We start from the raw sequence: 6,805 nt of genomic DNA on the forward strand, positions 1-6,805 counted from the left end.
TCCCACAATAGTGTATAAGAAGAAACTTTAAAAGTTTATTAAATTACCTGTCCAAAAGGGAGTTTTAGAGTTTTTTTCAAAGACACTGATCGTAATAACTACATCTCAACATCTTGTTGCTACCACCCTCTGTCCCTAAAGGCCCGTTCATTAGAATATAAAAGGAACTGTTCCAAACCAGAAGAACTTAAATAAAAGTCACAAATACTGAGGAAGAGGAGGTTTATTCTAAAAGGTTTAAAAAATATTAACAAAGACATAAAAAAAAAGTGCAAGTAATAGATAGAGGACAAATAGTGAAAGCTAAAGAAAGAACGTATACTGTATAGAGTGTAAGGATTTTGGTTTACTGATAGTATTACATTTTAACAAGCACTATAAAAAAAAGATGAACCAGCTCATCCAAAAACACTTGGGCATTCTTAAAAAAGATAAACATTAAAAAAAGATAACTTCCGGAAGTAGATGTACCACCACAGAGCAGCGGGACTTGAAGACTCAGCAGCGGAGTGGTCATCCGGTGTTCAGATTCTTTGTAGGGAATAATGGCTGGCATTCTGTTTGAAGATATCTTTGATGTAAAAGATATTGACCCTGAAGGGGCGAAAATTTGATCGAGTTTCCAGGCTGCATTGTGAAAGTGAGTCTTTTAAGATGGACCTAATTCTCGATGTGAACATTCAGATATATCCTGTGGATCTCGGTGATACATTTCGCTTGGTTATTGCCAACACACTGTATGAGGATGGAACATTGGATGATGGAGAGTACAACCCCAATGATGACCGTCCTTCCAGAGCTGACCAGTTTGAATATGTCATGTATGGAAAGGTCTACCGGATAGAAGGAGACGAAACATCCACAGAAGCTGCTACTCGCCTGTCTGCCTATGTATCCTATGGTGGCCTATTGATGAGACTACAGGGAGACGCTTATAATCTTCATGGTTTTGAGGTGGATTCCCATATTTACCTCATGATGAAGAAACTTGCCTTCTAAACATGGCTTCTTTGATGGGACAGAGTTATTGTGGAGTATTATGCATTGATGGAACTCAACAGTCTGGCCTGGGATTAGTTACAGAAGTTCTCTGACCTTTTGTATGTTTTGCATTTAATTAAACTATATTTTTGTAAAAAAAAAAAAAAGATAACTTAAAATCTATCTTGCCTCACAAGCAAAAGATTTTATATAAAAGGACACCTTTGTTTGGGCACTTTTTGGATGAGCTGACCCTTTAAAAAATAGGCTAGCAGAAGATAGCTTGACAAAAAGGCAAGCAAGCATGCAGTCATAAACTCTAAGGTCTCATGCACATAGTCCAGTGTCCCAGTGCTGTACTGTTTTGTTTTTCCCTTAGCACTTCAGTTAGCTGTGTCTGCACGGATGTGTTAGAGGGCCTCAACCTGGGAGCTGCCCTGCAGCACAACATCCTCACCATCAGAGGCTCTGGAGAAGGCCATGCTCTCCTTAGACTCTGCACCTCTGGAACACCCATGTTTCTTGTGCAGACACCCCGACCCTGGCTCCCTGCATTTAGCGTAACCTGCGTACCCATTTTTCTTGTGCAGACACTCTTTTCCTGGCTCCCTGTGGTTAGCGTAACCTGTGTCCAGTAACTCTCTAACACCTGTGTTCCTGACCTGTTTCCTGTTACGGGCAGCTCTGCAAAACCCGGAGCTCACAATCCCAAGTGCCCCGTTTTCCAGACTGTGACACCACCTGTGATTCCTGCCTCAAGAATCCTCAGGTTCTTGTTGCAGTAATCCCCAGACACACATAATAGCCCATGTACATGAGGTCTAACAGTAATGAGACATAAGACATTGGAACTATGTATTCCAGACCCTCTACAATTCTAGGGCACCCTTACCTTCTGACACACAATCTAATGTTCTAGGGCATTTCTGAGTACATATTTGCAATCTTTGGTCTTGAAAGAGATATGCAAAGACTGATTAAATTTTTCTTAAACTTCTGAAAACTTTCACTCAATTAGGATGCAAATACATTACATTAAACTTAATCGTCTCTAAAGGAGACACTGCAAATACAAAAACTGGCAGCAATCCATTGTAATCCGCCAAGACCCAACCGCTTTAAGACTATTCAGTTAATTCAAATGAAGATTCTGACATTTTTGATGCTTCTAACTCTCCCCAGGCAGAAGCAGGTGAGAAAACTTACATGTTAATGTTCATAATTATGCACAGTTCCTCCAAACACAACCTTGATGAATCAGCTGATCTAAACAGGTGCCATTGAACCATTTTCATGTGCCAGCTGGGGAAAAAAGCAAATTGCAATGCAAATGTCAGAGTTAGTATTGTTATTAGGTAAGCATATGGGCTTGATGAACTCACCGGAAACAATGACATGCAAACAAACATTATCAAAATGAACAATCAATGGCCTTATGTATTAAGCTGATGTCAATTCTTTACTGCACAGTTCAGTCTATAAATCTAGTAAATGCTGAATCTAAACCTAACCCAATAAAATCCATAACTGGAATAATAATTTCCTTCGTGATTAGATTAATTCAGGGCAACTTAAATTAAACTGCAAAAACAGAGTAAAGAATCAAATACCTTTTATCTGTATTTTTTCTAGAGAATATTTAAGCACTTCACGATTCTGAAAGTATGTCCTACACCCTGCCTTAAAGTAGTGTAAACAAACCCACGGCAGCAGCCATGAGCTAGTTTCTTCTCTTTGTTCTGACGGCTCCTAGCCTATACATAAAATCGATCTGGGGGCCTGTAGAGATCACTTTTACATGATTAGCGGGGTGCCACCAGCCACGCTCTCCCCCTACTCCAGCCAGACTCTCCTCCCCCACGGTTCCCGCACTCTCCCGTCCCGGCCTGTAATAAAAAGTGTCAGAATGGCAAGTGGAGGACATAAGGAAACATTCTTTCCCCATTGTCCTTTGCAGTGTTTGAATCCAGAAGCTAGTTGGAGTGGTAGAAATAATTATAGGTCCCTAATTTACATTTAACTTTAATCTGATGAGCTATTAAGGCATTAAAGCATCGCCTATTGATAATTTTGGGTACAGTAACTTTTTGCTGTTTTGCAGGAGCACAGTTTTGAGGCTTAACGTATGTGGTATCAATTACCCCCACAACCTCATCTTTTATTTTGTACAAAAAAATTGGGAATTAAATTGTGTTTTTGTACACTAAAATTGCAACTTTGTGACGAGAAAATATATAATATTTTGGGTTTTTACGTCATTTTCTAGCTAAAAAATGCAGATTTTGAATAAGTGTGGAAAAAATTACTCTAGTAGTGAAGTGGTTAAAGAGACCCTTTCCTATATTGCATCCCCCTGCAATGATCAGCATGAACAATTGCACCTACTAAGCAGGTAAGCCATGTTCCTAAGTAATTTTAAAGGAAAATGACAGATTTACAAATATTTTATATAGCATTAAAGTTGCTTACAGGGGTTGATTTATCAATGTTTTTACCCAAGATTCACACAACCTTCACCCAAGTTTCACATACCGTAATATTAAATAGAAAAATATTGGGAAATTTGAGTTACTGTTGTATGAATCTTGACTAATAATGACTGAAACTGACAGTGATAAATAGACCACAGGTTTTTGAAAATTGTTCAAAATGCCTATACGTGTATATCCCATGCAGCTAGTCATGATGTCCTAAATTTGTAACAGTACTTATTTTGTAAATGATTTTTTTCAGAATTCCCATGTATCTGCTCTGTTAATTGGCTGTAGTTGAGCAACAATTTAAATACAAATATAAAATACATGAACCTTGATCAGGAAATCCAAAATGATCCAACTGGACCTCTTTATACTGTTAATGCAGAAGTATTTGTCACACAGTTGCTTCTTCCTGTATTTAGCAGTGACACATGGCTAGGGATAAAATTAGGAGTCTGAAGTTTACATCTGAAGCTATCCATTACTTTAAAATAGACTGGGTGATAGGACACAGGTGTAAGGGTAGAAAGGGGTAATTAAAAATAACAAGGGGATAACTCTGTAAATTTCATATTACAAAAAGAAAGTGGTTCACATGTTTACCCCTCTAAGTAGAAAAACTTAACTTTGCCTTTTAATTGCCTGTCTTGTGCTATTAACTTTTGGTAAGACCCTCCAACATGACCTACTCCACAAGATACAAAACACTCTTGACCTTCTCTCAATAAACTCTTGCAGATAGTTTGTTTAAGTGATTCATACCAGGTGAAATGAAGTTCAAAAGCAGCCTGTTTTGTACTAGAGTTAATCCTGAAATTTGAACAACATTAGATTCAGACTGAATTTCATGAATTTAGATGTCCTGAACTAAATCCGAATTCCAGTGTTAGTTTTGGCAGTTCAAATTGCCAAAAGGCTTCAGGGTTAAAGAGACCAAAGGACTCTCCAAAAGCTATTTCTGCTTTAGATTTGCTTCTGGTGTGGGATAACAACTATTTTATATTTGTTACATGTTCCCATTCACATAGCATAAGCTACACAAAAAAAATTAAAAATGCTTCTTGCAGTTTAAATAGCTCCTTGGGTTAGATCTGTAAAAATGAAGTCAAGGCAACTGGACTTGCTGCATTTTTCTTGAAGAAGTTTCACTGGTCATCCAACCAGCTTTCTCAAATCAGAATGACTTGTACAAAAAATTAACTGGGAATAAATATGTTTCTCAAGAAAAATACAGCAAGTCCAGTTGCCCTGACTTATTTTTTTACAGATATACCATGACCTGGATGACTGAGAACCTTCACAGACATACTTGGGTCAGGGTTTCTTGGCTTTTTAATGGTTTAAATGTTTACTTGTTTCTCCTCCTTTGTAATGTTAGGAGGGGTTTTGAGGGGCGAGGGTATTTGGTATTGTATGTTAAGGAAGTTAATGAGAGAAACACAATCCACAAATCCTAAGTCTTTCTATAAGGACAGATCACTGTGAAGGTACTGAGAAAAGCTTGGAATCACCCATACTGCCTGCTGCCTGCTGCCTGCTGCAACAAAACATCTAAAAGGTAAGAAATATTTTTGATTGTTATTTTTTTTGTATTCTTTGTGAATAGGAACACATAACAAATATATAGATGGGTTTTCTCAAATTTGACTGCAAAAGTGGAAATAGACTTTGAGCACCATTAGCTTGACAGCCAGGTCCCACTCTTCCATTTTAGTATCCCTCAGGGTGCTTATTGATGCAATCATCCCATCGGTTAGGGCTGCTAGGAGCTTACCAAACAATTCTGCGCAATTTTACATCAATTGCTGTTCTGTAATACTCACTTTTCTGTAGCCTATTTGGCATTCTTGGAAATAGGACTACGGGTTGGAAATTCTAAATTTTGCAGATGAGCAATTATTTAAAACATTTGGCTGAATTGGAATTTCTCCTCTGTACTTTGTGGAGTGGGTTTATGAGTAAAGTAGTTACTAAATAGGAAGTTATCAGGAAGAGAAATATTGCCATGAGATAAAATGGGCTTGCCTCAGCATTCCTTACCCTTTACATGCCAAAATTCGTCTCCGTGGAAACATTAAGGCAGTGCAAAATGTAAATATGCCTAGGTTTCAGGCAGACAACATTATAGGTGGTTTTAGAGATAATGCTGCCGCATGGGTGGGACCATAAGAGGGTTGTGGAAAGTCAGGACATTGTACAGTACTATACTGAGCACACCCTTGCTATAGGTGAATATTATTTAAATCATCTAGGCCCTTAGTAGCTCTATTGGTTTCTTACTAATAGTGGCATGTAGCAACTGTGAGAAATACCCTGATGTCAGAACCTGCTAAGCTAACAATATCTTTCACAGCTGTTTAAACACCTCTTATTCTAATTGTAAATGCATTATACACCGATTAATCACACTGTGCTCACGCCTGCTACACAACTTTAACAGTATATATCACTCTGTCTGTACATCAAAATGACACCATGGTAACTGGCACATGCATTAAGTCACGCTATATGCACAGTATTGGTCTGATAACTGCATATTGCCAACTACTTATTACAGAGCTGAAAGATCTAAAGGATGTATATCACCTTTTACAGAAATCATTTTATAGACTTCCTCTATCCACATTTCAAGCACTCCATAAAGAGCTTTCATCACTCAATTTAGTAATGGTTGGAAACAGTCATTCCACTGGGTTGGCATGCCCAATTGCATTAGCCACTTCTGACACAAGTGTTCATTTAGGATGAGAAAAGAGGCAGTTACATGGAATGATCTAATTTTAAACAGAGTCAACACGACAAGGAGCTAGACATTCAGGGAAACAGCAGCATGAAGAGATTAATATACAACAGTGGGGAATGGAGGAATCAACCTAACCTTACGCACATTTTTTGTTAATGAGGAATCTATGCACTTTTTGATTGGTGAGCTTGTAAGATATGATCTCAAAGGTTTAAAAGCACTGGTGACATTTATATTAGGAAATCATATTAATACAGTAAAATTTCTTTTAATCAAACTCTATGGGAATGGTTCTTCTACTCCAATTCATATGGAGTCTCGACTTCAATAGAAAATATTGGATAAGTAAGAAAAAAATGACCTGTAATTGGTCATCAGGGTGGATAATACATGCCTGTTTTACAAAAACACATAAAGTACACATGTTCTGCAGCTGGTTAAGCCCCCATAAGACACTGATTGAATGTAATTAGCTAGAGAAGTTGCCTAACTTTAAGGAAGACCTCAACTAAGCACTGTTTTGTATCTGAACTATATCTAAATACATAAAGCATGTGACTTTCAGAAACAAAAAGTCCATCCAGGACTAAAATTGGAACTCCAG

The 6,805-nt window shown here is 37.8% G+C and overlaps 1 pseudogene; it reads left to right on the forward strand.

The window, feature by feature from the left end:
* Positions 1–462: 462 nt before the first annotated feature.
* Positions 463–1,084, forward strand: LOC108787956 (annotated as a pseudogene).
* Positions 1,085–6,805: the final 5,721 nt, after the last annotated feature.

Source organism: Nanorana parkeri, unplaced genomic scaffold, assembly GCF_000935625.1.
Source record: "Nanorana parkeri isolate BGI_ZX_2015 unplaced genomic scaffold, ASM93562v1 scaffold294, whole genome shotgun sequence".
In the NCBI taxonomy this organism is placed as follows: Eukaryota; Metazoa; Chordata; class Amphibia; order Anura; family Dicroglossidae; genus Nanorana; species Nanorana parkeri.